Genomic DNA, 16,243 nt, shown 5'->3' on the forward strand with positions numbered 1-16,243 from the left:
CTATCTCCTTGCAGAGTCTTCAGCTTCTCGATGGTAAGATTATGTCTTTTATCTTTATATCCCTAGCACCTAGCAGATTTCCTAACACGGTCGTAGTGACGGCCATCATGACCAGTAATAATAATAGTGCCGACTCTGACCCAGGCAGTGCGCTAAACATGTTATAGGAATGATCTCACAAGGTCGGTACCAGTATCCTCATTTTTGCAAATGAGAAATCGGAGACTTAGTTCAAGAAACTTTCCCCCAAATTACACAGTTAATACGTGGCAGAATTGTGCTTGATACCTGTTTTGTGCAATGTAACCATGCCCTACTTACTGAAAATCAAAATCTGTAAAACCAGCCAATGAACAGTGAACATTTCCATTATCCGTTAGAGGAAAATGCCCTTTATCCACTCCAAGTTCCAATGAGGAGGGCTATTTCCCGGCCTCTCCCAGAGGTGTAACCATTTCACCACTGACAGAAAGTAAATTTGGCCAGGGTACCCTAGCATGCTGGGCTTAGCACGGCCACCTTTTTCCTCTTGGGAGGTCCCCGTCTGCTCTGAGCCCAGGGCTGCTCGCAAGCGGATGGAGACAGCTCTTGATTCTGGAGTTCAGTATTAGTCCAGCACACCTGTCCACCAAACCTAAAGTCCCTCCCTCCAACCTAACCACCTGTTTGTCTCACTCTTTGTTTTCCTCTTCAACTTCCCAGAAGTAGTGAAGAGGCAAGCTATTTTCTGAGCTCCCTTAGAGACCTCTCCTGCACTCCCAAATCATCAAGGGGTGGATTAAAGCTTTTTACTTTAAACATCCCACAGAATTAAAGGCTGATTAGAGAAGCCAGGACAGGGAGTGATGCGAAAGAAGCGGAAACCAGAAACTTCATGCTAAGAGCCAACTGAAGATCATTGAGAATTAAAGAGAAAGCACTTGGCTAATTGAAACGTAGGTAAATGACAAATAGCAGTTTACAACTTGCTTGACCTTCTCAAGTCTTTAAAGCACTTCTACTTATGTGAAATGAAGCGTACTGGTACCCACGGGCATGCCAAACCCTTCAGATGATAAGGGCCTGGCCTTTGTAGGGGGCCTCTGCTGGCCCAGAGGAAATGGGGCCGCCCTTCCAGGCCCCTCTTCAGACTTTACTAAGTTTCCACACACAGGCTGTAAATTCAGAGAGACTGCTGAAGACCCGCTTCATTCTCACTCATCAAGCTCTCTGCTTACTGTCTCCATCTGGGTGTCTCACAGGCCTTTCAAACAAAGCATGAGCAAAACAGGTCCCTTGATTTCCCTCCAAAAACCTGTTCCTTTCCCAGCCTTCTCATCTAGTAAATGGAACGAGCATCCCCCTGAGAGATTCCTCTCATTTCCTCATACCCCACATCCAATCCACCAGCAAGTTCTGTTGTCTCTACTTCTAAAATAGGTCCTGGGAGCACCTGGGGGACTCAGTCAGTTAAGCATCTGACTCTTGATCTCAGCTCAGGTAATGATCTCATGGTTCATGGGTTCAAGCCCTGCATCAGGCTCTGCGCTGACAGCGTGGAGGCTGCTTAGGATTCTGTCTCCCTCTTTCTCTGCCCCTCCCCTGCTTGTGCTCGCTCGCTGTCTCAAAATAAATAAAAAGCCATTAAAAAAAATAAACAAAATAGATCCTGAATCTGTTCACCTCCTTCTATCTCCTTGTCAAAGTAACCACCTCGTCAGAGTAGGTGTTATGTCTCACCTGGACTCTTAAAAGAGACTTCTAATTTAATAGCCCCCCCTGCTTCCATTCTTGCCAAATTTCAAATTCACAATTAAAATAAATCATTTCATTCCCATTTAACATTATCTAATGGCTTCAAATGCCCTTAGAATAAAGTCCAAAGTCCCTACCTCTGAATTACAGTTCTGTGTGATCTAACTCCTGCCTTCTTTGTGACTTCATCCCTTGGCTTTCTCTACCTCACATGCCGTGCCCAACCAAACATGTTTCTACCTCAAGACCTTTGTACAGTAGTTGTTGCTCTTCTTGGATCACTCATTCTTTAGATCTTCTGGTTACTTAGAGGAAATGCCACTTCCTCGAGGGAGACCTTCCTGCCCATCCATCTAAAGTAGGTAGACCTCTCCCTCCCCTTGCCCTGGTCACTCTGTCTCAGTGTCCTTTTTTTTTTTTTTTTTTTTAACCTTTTTCATAGCACTTATCACTATCTAAACTTAACTTGATTTTCTGATTGTTTACTCATTATCTGTATTCCTCAACTAAAATGTAAGCTCCAGGGCAGGAATCTTACTTGTTTTGCTCACTGTATTCCCAAGGTCTAAACTAGTGCCTGGGGGCACCTGGGTGATGCAGTCGGTTAAGCATCTGACTTTTGATTTTGGCTCAGGTCATGATCTCACAGTTCATGGGATGGAGCCCTGCATCTGGCTCTGCACTGTCAGCACGGAGCCTGCCTGAGATTCTCTCTCTCTCTCTCTCTCTCTCTCTCTCTGTCACTCAAAATAATTATAGTATAAAAACTAATACAAAACAAAAACACTTAAAATAGTGCCTGGCCATAGAACACACTGTGATATGAATGAAGCATTAGTTTAATGAAATTATGAGAATGAAAAGATGAAAACAAATCTAGAGATAGACATAGTTTGGCTCAAAAACACAGATTTCTGATCTTGTCATAGTTTCATCTTTGAAAGTCAGCCTCATTGCACACTCACACATTCGTCCCAAATGGCCTGAGTAGCTTCAAAGGGTCTTCTATGCCTTGTCTTTGGCCTGATTCTGAGAGACAGAGTTCATCCTACTTTCTGCTCACATCCCGTGGCCTTGAGTTCATTCACAGCCAAAGACAAGAATCAGTCTTTAACTCACCAAGAACTCTTCAACCCACAACACCTCTCCTCCCCAAAGGATTGCCAGGTCCATTGGAGCCTGACAGGGACTGAGATTCCAACCTGTATCCCGTTAGCTCCTAGATTAGGGGACATCCTCTCAGGCCCAGCTCCCTCCATTGTCAAGTTACTTCAAGAAGTTTGGTGATGCTATTCAGGGCAGAGAGCTGGTTGGAAATTGGGGGTGAAGGTGCTCTTTCATTAACCTAAGACTTGAGTATTACTAAGAAGTTGGATCAAAATTATGTGGACTAGAGGAATACAAATTGTTGCAAAATTTTTTTTTAGAGAGAAAGAGATGGTGAGTGAGGAGAGGCGCAGAGAGACAGACAGAGAGAGAGAGAGAGAGAGAGAGAGAGAGAGAGAGAGAGAATATCTCAAGAAGGCTCCACACTCAGCATGGAGCCCAATCAGGGCTCGATCCCACGCCCCTGGGCCAAAAACCAAGAGTCAGGCATTCAAGCATCTGAGCCACCCAGGCGCCCCAAATACAAACTTATTTGACTAGCTGAAGGTCTTTAAAACAAGAAATAGGTCACAGCTGTGGAATGGAAGACCCTCTGTTTCCCACCTCCCATGCCTTGAAAACTGTGCCATGAAAAGTCTGTGGACACTGAGACCTGCCCCTCCACCCACAGGTCTGTGGGGCTGCTACAAATGTGGCGTCTCAAGGGTAGAGAAATGCCTTACTTGCAGCAGCAGCAGCAATGTCTTCCTTTGTGAACTACACCAATTTGAGAAGGTTCCTGTGGAAAACGATGAACCTTGAAGTATCCTGGAGATTACATTCCACTAAATGTAATAGAAAATCCAAAACAATATCAACGATAAATTAGATAGGACTGTTTTTCTCTTGTGAGAGGCAGTTCAGAGCTCATCCAGCAGCTCCACAGTGATCAGGGATCTGTGTTCTTTCCAGCTTTCTGTCCTATCATTCCTAGGGTGTGCCTTTATCTTCATGACCCAGTATGGCCGGCTGCTAGAGCTCGGACAGCCTGTTCTGGGAAGCAGGATGGAGGACTGGCTGGAAAAAGAAGAGGACACAAGGTATGTATGTGTCTTTTAAGGCGGCTGCCACAAAGCACATCTGTTTACATCTGGGTAAGAAGCTAGCCCCGTGGCCACAGTAATTGCAATGGAAGTTGGGAAGTATCACAGGTGTGTGTGTGTGTGTGTGTGTGTGTGTGTGTGTGTGTGTGTGAATACAGAGAGAAAGAAATTTATTTTTAAGGAATTGGCTCAGGTGATTGTGGGGACTGGTGAATCTGAAATGCTTAGGGCAGGCCAGCAGGCTGGAAACCCAGGCAATATTTTTATATTACAGTCCTGAGGCAGAATTTCTTCTCCAGGAAACCTCAGATTTTGCTCCCAAGGCCTTCAGTTTATTAGAGGAGGCCCATCTACATCACTGAGGGTAATCTCCTTCACTTAAAATGATTACAGATGTTGGGGTGGCCGGCTGCCTCAGTCAGTAGGGCACACAACCCTTGATCTTGGGGTTGTGAGCTTGAGCCCCACATTGGGTGTGGAGACTGCTTAAAAGGTATATTTAAAAAAATGATTGTAGGTGTTAATCACATTTACAAAATATCTCCACAGCAACATCTAGATTAGTGTTTGAACAAATAATTAAGCATGGTGGCCTAGCCAGGTTGACACATAAAATTAACTATTACAGTCACGAATTCAAATTTTTAAAAAATAGGTGATGGCAGAACCAGCACCTATCTGTGCATTGGGTTTGGTCTGAGCCTGCCAATTTGTTTGTCCTTCCTCTCTACATGCTGGAGTGGGAAGCTTGGTCCTCTAGAGACCTACAGTATGGAAATACACTAACCACATACCCTCCATACAGCTGGAATCATACATGCATAGTAACAAGAAGCCTGCAGTGAACACGCCAAAGTCCTACCCTTTCTGGGAGACTATACTTCGATAAAAGTTAATCGTGTGTGTGTGTGTGTGTGTGTGTGTGTGTGTGTGTGTGTGTGTACCACTGTGTTGATGAGATGCTGTATTGTAAACAATATGATTTTCTCTCTGAGCGCAGTCTAGCCCATTAAATTATTTTCACTATAAAATCCAAGCTTCTGGTGCTAGGTAGTCATTTAGAGAGTTGCAGGAGGGAGGGGTGAGTGGGAAAGGTTGGGAGTTGGGGCTAACAAAAGCCCATGGCTTTTCTGTCTATAATTACCCATCATTCACACCGTAGCTTGGAGACAGACACTCCCCCAGACAACTCTTCTTACCTTTGTTTTTCTGTTTCAAACTTAACTTTGATACAGTCAGCCTAGAAAACGGAGGCATGCTACAAAGTCATTTTGTCACTGACTTGTAAAGTGTATCTTATATCTTCCAAATATTTATTTTCTGATTCTTATATGTATTGCAATGTTTTTCCTAATTTTAAAACACCGATCATGATGCCTTTCACTGTAATTCTGTACATGCATGCACCTTTTCTCAGTCTATTTTGACAAGACAAACATTAGAAATGGGGCTAAAATGGGTCCATTAAAAGCAATGACATACAAATTATACCACTTAGATATCCATTATGTTAGCAAAAGTCAAGAAGATAGAACTAAAATTATTTTGGGTAAATACACATATTGTCTAGGTTTCTTGATTCCTGTAGTAATAGTCTTATATAACCACTGTACAAAAATAAAAGCAATTATGATTAAGTGGATCTTTTTTAGCTTTATGCGAAGCCAATTTGGTTTATCTGGTATAAGTTCTATTCCCTGTTGTTTCATTTTCATTTTTTTTTCAACGTTTTTATTTTATTTTGGGGACAGAGAGAGACAGAGCATGAACGGGGGAGGGGCAGAGAGAGAGGGAGACACAGAATCAGAAACAGGCTCCAGGCTCTGAGCCATCAGCCCAGAGCCCAACGCGGGGCTCGAACTCCCGGACCGCGAGATCGTGACCTGGCTGAAGTCGGACGCTTAACCAACTGCGCCACCCAGGCGCCCCTCATTTTCAAATGTAAGTCATCTCTATTGTGATTTTGTTTCTCAGGCAGAGTTATTAGAAGGAGTCATTGCAGAAGAAACCAGGAGAAGAAGGGGGATCCATATTGTGGTGGCCATTTCTTTGATCTTTGGAAAAATAGCTCTCCATACTTAAAAATCAGAGAATGCTGATGGAAGGGTAGGCAGGCTGACTTTGTATAATACACCTGAGTTTCACCCTTATTTGAATGGATGTTTATCCCTGTTAGACTCATTCTTTTCTTCAAAGAAAAAATTTTTTAATGTTTATTTATTTTAGAGACAGAGCACAAGCAGGGGAGAGGCAGAGAAAGCTGGAGACAGAATCTGAAGCAGGCTACAGGCTGTGAGCTGTCAGCACAGAGCCCGACGCGGGACTCGAACCCACAAACCATGAGATTATGACCTGAGCCTAAGTCAGACACTTAACCAACTGAGCCACCCAGGTGCCCCAGACTCATTCTTTTCAATGGCAGGAACCATAATTGTAATGAGTTTGCCAACCCATGGGAGGCATTGTCTGAAATTGTTCTTTAGTGATATCTGTTTTGGATCAAATACAAACAGATTTTTCCTTATGCAGAACTCTGCACTCCAGTCACAGTATTACACTATTTTACCTTTTTTTTTTTTTTTTTTTTTTTTTTTAAGAGAGAGAGAGAGAGATCACAAGCAGGGGAAAGGAGCAGAGGGAGAGGGAGGGAGAATCTCAAGCAGGCTCCATGCTCAGTGCAGAGCCCAAAGTGGGGCTCAGTCCCATGATCCTGAGATCATGACCTGAGCTGAAATCAAGAGTTGGGCAATCCACCAACTGAGAGACCCAGGTACCTTGTTTTACTTTTAAGAAAGATTAAATGTCTATTAGCTGATAGATTTTATGTGGAACACATTAAGAACATGAATTTTCTTGCATTTCTTGCTCTTTTCCACACTGCTTAGAGTTTATTTTATCTATTTTGAGAGAGAGAGAGAGAGAGAGAGAGAGAGAGAGAGAGAGAGAGAGAGCACATGAGCATGAGTGGGGGAAGGGGCAGAGACAAAGAGAGAGAGAGAGAGAGAAAGAGAAAATCCTAAGCTGACAGCACAGAGCCCAACATGGGGCTCTATCTCCCAAACCATGGGATCATGCCCTGAGCCAAAACCAAGAGTCACGTTTAACTGACCGAGCCACCCAGGCTCCCCTCCTTTCTACACTTCTTAAGCGTTCACAACCACGACCTGTCTTCAGTAATGGCTGATGACAAAGACTGTCATGCTCTTACCTATGGTCAGGGCTGGCTACATAATTTGCTGGGTCCAATGCAAAATGAAAGTGTGGGACTTCTGTTCAAAAAGCAGGGAAAAGGGGCGCCTGGGTGGCGCAGTCGGTTAAGCGTCCGACTTCAGCCAGGTCACGATCTCGCGGTCCGTGAGTTCGAGCCCCGCGTCGGGCTCTGGGCTGATGGCTCAGAGCCTGGAGCCTGTTTCCGATGCTGTGTCTCCCTCTCTCTCTGCCCCTCGCCCGTTCATGCTCTGTCTCTCTCTGTCCCAAAAATAAATAAACGTTGAAAAAAAAATTAAAAAAAAAAAAGCAGGGAAAAAAGGTGCAGTTAAAGGTACTAATGTAATAGGGGTCATAGTGATATAGGAGCAATGACATGAACTTAAATATTATAATATTTTCAGTGTCAGAATTTTATGTAATACAATAAATAATAATAGTTCATTAATGTGATATCTTGTTGATCATGAAATTTTCTCTGGCTTACTTGTCTGCAAATTCACCAATATTTACCCTGTCATTTTATTTTCATTTTCAGTAGATGAGAAATTCACTTCATGCAGTTTCTTTTTCACTAGACAGGACTGAAAGCAACATGAGTCACTCTTGGCAAATGCAAGATCTCAAACAGATTTTGATCATTTTCATTTTGGAGAAGATCTCTCTGTTGATGCAACTATTAAGAATGTTTTATAGGCTGTGACAATGCTAAGATAACTTTCTAATAAATTATTTTGAAATATAACTTTTAGTACTTCTGGAGTGTTGGTGCTTGTGGAACAGTTTCTCTAAACAGATTTAATTCCTGATACAAATTAGTGTTATGTAAGTCTGAATTTATGTATAAATTTATACAGTGGTATTTTAATGTTTCCTCACACGTGAGGAAATGTTTCCTGAAACTTGGAGAAGTTGTACACGCAACTAAAGTGGCTTCATGATTTGAGTATAATCCAAAGGACCCTTTCGTGCAAATGGGAGATGAAGGAAGGAGAGAGGTTTCTAACTGTGTCTATAACTTTTAATTAAATCCTGTCTCCTTTAATAGGCAAATCAGGGTGCTATAGCCCCATCAAGTAGCAGAAGTAGTTGCCTCGGGGTCTTTCTTGTTTCACTTACTCTAAGTGTTTGAAGGGTGTTTTGAGGAGTGCCTGGGTGGCTCAACTGGTTAAGCATCCGACTCTTGATTTCCGGGCAGGTCATGATCTCATGGTGGGTGAGGTTGAGCCCTGTGTCACAGGCAGTGTGGGGCCTGCTTGGGATTCTCTCTCTTCTTCTCTCTCTCTGACCCTCCCCCTTCTCCTGCTGTCTCTCAAAATAAATAAATAAACTTAAAAAAAAAAAAAGAGTTTGAAGTCTATGGTAATGAAGACAGACCTTGTCAAATCATGAAAATGAAAGGCAGGCCTGGATATTGTAAGGCAAGTCACAAGGAATGCTCAATCTGCAGACAGCCATGCCCTTGTGAATCTCTAACTAACCAGTTTTAAGGTCTGGCCATATTCCTAAATGCCTTTTCATCTTGACGATACGTCTACACGTTATGAACAAGTACAGTTTATTAGCATGCATGCCAAAAATGGCACAGTCAGATGCTTATTCAGTTCTGACATATCCTCATGCTATCAGTGGCTTCTGCATCTAAATTACCACACCCTGATAAAGATGCAATCCAGGGAATGCAAATAAAATTCATCTGACTTAAAAGCCTGTGTCCCTCTTATATAAAATAACAACAACAAAATTTAATAACTTGACAATCTGGAAAGTTGTTCTGAGAAGAGAAAAACATGAAAGCATATAAAATCATGATTGTGGATAGGGTGAACTGATGTGTTCTATACATTCTGGAATCCTAGATTGGAAAAACAAAACTCTTGGAGAATGAAAGAGGGAATTTTATAAAAGACAAAAGTGTAATAAGCTTAGAGAATACAAGATCACCAAAGATAAGATATTACTGAGATCGTGAACAAGAGGCTCAAAATGGATTTAGGTACATTTATAATAGATTAATAAATTATTTAGAAAAATCAAGAATTTTGAGGTCTCGTCCACCTCCAAGTTTCTGAGCCTGATCTCATGGGAGGCACTCACCCACTAACAAATTTTACTCTCGTAATCGTAGACCCTGGAGTATGGGAGAGACGAAAGGGAATCAATCCATTCCTCTTTAACTGCCCTTCACCAATTGCTGTCGTCCTGAATTGCATGATTACTCTGAAATCTTAAGTTTGCTTTTGTGTCTTAAAAAGCAAAGTCATGGAAAGAGACTCCAACAGACAATTTTAGATGGGAAAGGAGAAAGATGAATTGGAAATACAATCTGGCCATGATGATCAGTGGGAACGGGAAATGGAATACTGAACTAGTGTCTACCCTTTTCAGTCCTTAGTATGGGCCACATTTGCGCTGAAAAGGACTTATTCTCACCATTTCATAAGCACAGAATTCAAAGAGTATTACAGAGTAACAGATTAAGTTATTTCCAATTTATTGGACTACATACTTCCTCTGGCATGGGTTTTTGTTTTTTCTTTAACTATCAAAGATTTTTATCTAATCCACATGTCAAAAAATCATGGAGTTAGCTATAGCAGGCCACAGAGTAATAGGTCTAGAGGTCAAGAAGCAAGAAATCTTAAAGTGCTGACTTTTTTCTTTTATAAAACCTGATTAAAAAACATGTAGGTGGGATTATAATGATTTATGGATTCCTAACCATTTCTTTTGACTGAACTTCATGTTATTTCCTCTTTACTATAATTGTTACTGGTTTCTGGGTGGTATAAATGCACAATTGGATCATTGCTTTTCACACATGTGAGTATGTGAATATAAGCTGTGCTCAGTGTTCATAAGGTAGATATTATTGCAATTCTGCAACAAGGTAATGGCAGGAGATCAGTGATTTTGCAGAAAACAATGACAATAGAAGCATTCTCTAAGTGAATATTTATTGAGTGTCTATTATGTACCAGGCACTCTTCTGGTGCTGGGGATACATCTGCAAGCAAAACAAAACAAAACAGGAAACCCCAGAACAACATTTTACATTCCAGTGAGGAGAGACAGAGAATAAAATAAGGAGCATGAGTAAAAAAGCACACTGTAGAGTTTTTAGAGGAGAGGGCATCAGCCATTGCTACAGAACAAACCACCGCAAAACAGGAAGTATTTGTTACCAGTCATAAGAGCAAAGGGAGATGGAAATGAGAGAGGGTTACGCTGTGACTTTAAATAAGGAGGTCACCATATCGGATAAAGGGCTAGTATCCAAAATCTATAAAGAAATCACCAAACTCCACACCCAAAAAACAAACAATCCAGTGAAGAAATGGGCAGAAAACATGAATAGACATTTCTCTAAAGAAGACATCCAGATGGCCAACAGCACATGAAAAGATGCTCAACGTTGCTCCTCATCAGGGAAATACAAATCAAAACCACACTGAGATATCACCTCACGCCAGTCAGAGTGGCTAAAACGAACAAACCAGGAGCCTATAGATTCTGGCAAGGATGTGGAGAAACAGGAACCCTCTTGCACTGTTGGTGGGAATGCAAACTGGTGCAGCCACTATGGAAAACAGTGTGGAGCTTCCTCAAAAAATTAAAAATAGACCTACCCTATGACTCAGCAATAGTACTGCTAGGAATTTACCCAAGGGATACAGGAGTGCTGATGTATAGGGGCACTTGTACCCCAATGTTTATAGCAGCACTCTCAACAATAGCCAAATTATGGAAAGAGGCTAAATGTCCATCAACTGACGAATGGAAAAAGAAGACATGGTTTATATGTACAACGGAATACTACTTGGCAATGAGAAAGAGTGAAATCTTGCCATTTGTAGCAACATGGATGAAACTGGAGGGTATTATGCTAAGTGAAATAAATCAGGCAGAGAAAGACAGATACCATATGTTTTCATTCATGTGGATCCTGAGAAACTTAACAGAAGACCATGGGGGAGGGGAAGAGGGAAAAAAAGTTACAGAGAGGGAGGGAGGCAAACCATAAGACACTCTTAAAAACTGAGAACAAACTGAGGGTTGATGGGGGGTTGTGGGGAGAGGGGAAAGTGGGTGATGGGCATTGAGGAGGGCACCTGTTGGGATGAACACTGAGTGTTGTATGGAAACCAGTTTGACAATAAATTATATTTAATAAAAAAAAAATACACACATACATACATAAGGAGGTCACCTCATTGAGAAGGTCACAGTGGTAAATGGACTCTGATTATCCACACCTCCTGATCATCCCGCCTTTGTATAATCCCCTTCCTTTGAGTGTGGACTGGACCTAGTGACTGCCTTCCAACAAACAGAAAGTGGTAAAAGTGATGGGATGTCACTTCCAAGACCACGTTACAAAGAGACCGTGTATTCTGTCTTGCACACTGTTGCTTGCTTGTTCTGATGGGACCCACTCTGTGGTACTATGAGCCGCTCTGTGGAGAGAGCCTCATAACAGGCAACTCACAGACTCCTGGCCCTTCGTTCAATAGCTCACGAGGAACTGAATCCTAATAACCAGGTGAGTGAGTTTGAAGGTGGGTCCTCCCTCGGTGGAGCTTACAGATGAGACCTCAGCCCCGGTGCCTCCTTAACTGCAGTGAATCCTTGAGGCACAGACACCCAGCTAAGTGACACCTGAAATCCTGATGCACAGAAACTATCAGATGTTTGCTGTTTTAAGCTGCTAACATTTGGAATATTTAGTTACACAGCAGTGGATAACCAATACAGTGACTTGAAGGAGGTGAGGGAGTTAGCCATGTGGCAGTTATCTGGGCAGAGGGCACAGCCAGTGCAAAGGTCCTGACAGAGGAACAGGATTGGCATGTAAAAGGAATGGCAAGGAGGTCATTGTGTAGGAAGCGTGAATGAGGGTAAAAATAGCAGGAGATGAGGTAAGAAAGGTGACTGGGGGCCAGATCCAATGGGGGCTCGGAGGTTGTTATAGGAATTTGGCCTTTATCTAAGAGAAACTGGGAGCTGTTGCAAGGTTCTGAGTCTGACATGATGTGATATAGGTTTTTGAAGGATCCGTCTGGTGTGTGTTGAGAATCAGCTGTAAGGAATAAGGGGAAAGCAGGGAGGCCAGTTAGGAGTCTGTTGCAGTAAATTAGGCAAGAAATGATGGCAGCTCCAATCAGGATGGTAGTTGGTAGAGTTACGATAACAGGGATGGATTCTGGATGTATTTTGAAGGTAGAACCACGGATTGGTTTGTGCAGTGTGAGGGAAAGAGAAGACTCCATCGTTTTTGGTTCGAGAAAGTAAAAAATGGTAAGACTGTAGGTGGAGGAGATGTGGGGGAATGAGGAAAATCAGAAATTAACTTAGGGATGCCTGGGTGGCTCAGTTGGTTAAGCATCCAACTTCGGCTCAGGTCATGATCTCCCAGTTCATGGGTTCGAGCCCTGTGTCAGGTTCTGTGCTGACAGCTCAGAGCCTGGAGCCTGCTTTGGATTCTGTGTCTCCATCTCTCTCTGTCCCTCCCCCACTTGTGCTCTGTCTCTCTCTCTCAAAAATAAATAAACACTAAAAAAATAAAAGAAAATAAATTAACTGAATCATGTCGAACTTGAGATATCTGTTATACATCAAGTAGAGATGTTAAGTAGGCAATTGTGTATGTGAGCCTAGAGTGCAGGAGTGATGTTTAGGCTGGATATATAAATGCAGGGGTTGTCAGTGTATAAACAGTATTTAAAGACTGGATGAGATCACTGAGTGTAGAGAAAGGGACCAGGAACTGTGAATTGGCACGCTCCCTCCAAGTGATCAGAAGTCAGAAGAGAGGGACGCAGTCCGCAGAGGAAGCTGGGAAGGAGCAGCCAGGGAGATGGGAGGAAAAGCCAGAGGTGTGGTGTCTCGGGGACAATCAGGGCAAGTTATCCAGGTGACGTGACCAGCTGCTGCTAGTGCATCGGAACGGATGCTGAGACGAGACCACTGGGTGAGGCAGGGTCTCTGGAGACCTTCCTGGAGCAGTTTCATGGCAGCCATGAGGTCTACAGAGTGACCAACGTGGGCCGAACGTGGGAAGGAGAACAACGCTAATCAGACTCCAGCAAACCTTTCTTGTTTTGCTGCAACAAAAAGCCAAAACGAACATGACAACACAAAACACACAAACCAGAAAGGAACTGCTTCTTTGGTAAGGGAAATGGGGCTAGAAGGTTTTCAAAAGGTATTTGTCTTATAGAAATGTCCAGAAAAGGGCAAAAACGTGATGATCCAGTGGGAGGAAGAAGTGCTCAAGTAGGGGGCCTAGCTTTGGAAAGAAATCCAGAGAGATTGTTTGTAGTTTCAGGAAAAAACTAATGACTTTGAAATGAGCAAAAAATATTACAGGTGTCCTTTCTGGCACACTGTTTGGGCTGTCTGCCCCTTGTCTTTGAGCTATTTTACAACTCCTAGACAACTGACAGGAATGCAAATAATTCTTTTGCAGAGACATACAAACGAATGTGGTCTGATGAAGGAACGAGTGCTTTCCCTCCCCCCACTGTAGACACTAGTTTTGTAAGTATTAAGCAATTAATATGCATCTATGACATTCATTTTGGCATGCCTCATTATCGATACGTGTGCCTGCTCTTAGGAATTCTTCACTGAACTGGTTCTAACATCTTACTGGTTCCTTAATTGCTTAACAAGCTAAGTAAAATTGTTGGCACATGTTCATTTCATATTTGTATGAGAATCATGATTTTACATTTTTAAATTTTTTTTAATGTTTATTTCTGAGACAGAGCATGAGTGGGGGAGGGGCAGAGAGAGAGGGAGACACAGAATCCGAAGCAGGCTCCAGGCTCTGAGCTGTCAGTACAGAGCCCGACCCGGGGCTCGAACTCACAAACCATGAGATCATGACCTGCGCAGAAGTCGGTCGCTCAACCGACTGAGCCACCCCGGCGCCCCATGGTTTTACATTAAAAAAAAAAGTATCCTTCAACAATAGTAATGAGGGAAGGTAGCGTATGGGGGAGCAAATGCTTAGGTGGGTGAAGGAGATAGTGGTAACCTGTGGGGGTTCTCTTCCAGTAGCTTCATTTTCCTGGGCACAGAGATTAACACAGTCAGCAGAGGGGGAGAGTGAACAGACTAGAGAATGTTAATATGGTTGCAGCATTGAAGACCGTTTGAGGTTAGTGTTCATGAATTTGGAGTGGCTGTCTTGGACTGTATTTCTCCAGCCACACACAGTTCAGCTGTTTGGGTGCACACACAGAGAAAGAGCTGAATCTAACCAGGGTTGTGGCTTTGCTAAATCAGTAGGAGGACGCAAGAATTGAGGATCCATATGAAGGAATGATGATAGTGATTTACCTGGAATTTAAGCAGGGTAAGGAGATAAGGGAAGACTTATGGGCGAAGGACAACGAAAATGCCATGAGATCAACAGATTGGAGGTCCCAACAGGGTAGAAAGATTGTTGCAGTTGCCGTACTAGAACAATGAGCTGGAAAGACAGGAGTTGGTAGTCAGAAACTAAGCAAAATATTTTCTCTATTTGGGGCTGACATTCTACTGGTTGAGGGTCACTCACCTGCTGTCCACCAAACTCCCCCTTTTTGTGAGTGGAAGCACAGGTGTTTTGCATGGGCTGCTTATTTCCACCTTGTCTTAGTTTTATTCTTAGGGTCTTTCTCAGCGAGATGATTCCATGAAATCAAGTCTTTCAAGAGTGAACAGAATCTGCAGACAGATAGGCAGCATGATGAGCAAGGTCTCTTTGCTATAGAAGGTTGTGCAGTTTGAAAACTGCACAAAGGACACCAGGCCTAAAGGGTGAGTGGGGCTGAGATCCAGCCCGAGCTCTGTTCACTGAGCTGTGGTCCCAACACCTGCTGTCTTTTGTGGCCATAAAGGCTCATGTTCTGCTACTAGGCGGATATCCTGAGGGGTATCTTTTCTAATCCATAGAAAGGTATTGTGTGGGCCAGGAAGCCCTGATAAAAATTACACACATGCTATGAAGTCTTACCAGAGGGCTAGACTCAGGAGGCAGGTTTGTCTTTCTGCTGAGAAATCCCGTGTGTTCCTTTGTCCTTTACGCGCTTCAAGAGTTGAGAATCTTCTCTGAGGAAGAGGCTTAATACTAAACTTTCTCAATTATGTGCATAGAGTAGCTCTTTATAATTAGTTTTTATGTGGCTAATTAAATTTTGCTTTCTGCGAAACCAGTACCTGGCTTTCTAGATCACTGGTATTTGAGAAACATGATGATGTGTCACGTGAATTAGTTGTGGATCACTGCCACCTCCACTGGGTCTTGTCCATTTATTGGAAACATCTTAGGTTAGACAAATATATGTAATTTATAAAAAAGTCAAATGATTTTTTCCCTGATAAGCAATGTGAAAGGGTGGGCTGAAATTGCTTAGATAGGTGTAAAAAACTTCTACTTGCTCATTCACTATTTTAAGAATTTCTTTAATATATTGGTTCATTTTGACACACGTTACTTACCAATGGTCCTTGAATTTTCAGGGAGTTCTACAAATATGTATAGTCTCCTTAAACTATCTGTTAAGTGCCATATAAAAATATCTCAAAAGTCTCCCTCTATTTTGGTAGTAATTCTAGCAATAACCACTCACTGAATTAAAAACGTAATACGGAACACGGTTTTATGGACACAAAATGATCCACGCTCACTGATAGCAAATGTTAGAGTACAGATGATGAGGTACGACTTGGAGACTTAAAAAGAGGCTACTTTCAGCACACTTTTCTAGTCACTATTTAGTCCAGGGAATGCTGTCAGGAGGTGGTTCAGTATCATTTCCCCTAACTTAATAGGAACAGAGAATGGAAAGGTGAGGCTATTCAACTAAGGCGGCAGAAGGTCAAGAATCTCCACCCCCAACTTATTCCTTGGTTCTCCCCGGGAAGAATTTGCCAACTCTTTCTCTTTAGGCACACGGAATATTTTCAACCAACACAAAGAGCAATGCAGACTGTGATCTAGCAAGCACAGCACAATTCTCAATCATTCTCCACGGTTAAGCTTTCGTCAGAGACCACGCTACTTTGTTCTGAACCCCTTGGAGAACATCACTGCTTCCTCTTTAGCCTTCACCTAGAAATGC

General features: G+C 42.6%; 2 long non-coding RNA genes across 2 annotated transcripts; one reads left to right on the forward strand and one right to left on the reverse strand.

The window, feature by feature from the left end:
- Nucleotides 1-1,530: 1,530 nt before the first annotated feature.
- On the forward strand, nt 1,531-5,734 carry LOC123385065. Its single transcript, XR_006597090.1, has 3 exons — nt 1,531-2,092; nt 3,815-3,920; nt 5,675-5,734. It is a non-coding gene; the product is annotated as an uncharacterized LOC123385065 (long non-coding RNA).
- LOC123385066 lies at nt 2,556-7,309 on the reverse strand. The gene is made up of 2 exons (XR_006597091.1): nt 7,132-7,309; nt 2,556-3,897 (listed from the first exon to the last, which is right to left on the reverse strand). It is a non-coding gene; the product is annotated as an uncharacterized LOC123385066 (long non-coding RNA).
- Nucleotides 7,310-16,243: the final 8,934 nt, after the last annotated feature.

Source organism: Felis catus, chromosome B1 (assembly GCF_018350175.1).
Source record: "Felis catus isolate Fca126 chromosome B1, F.catus_Fca126_mat1.0, whole genome shotgun sequence".
Taxonomy (NCBI): Eukaryota; Metazoa; Chordata; class Mammalia; order Carnivora; family Felidae; genus Felis; species Felis catus.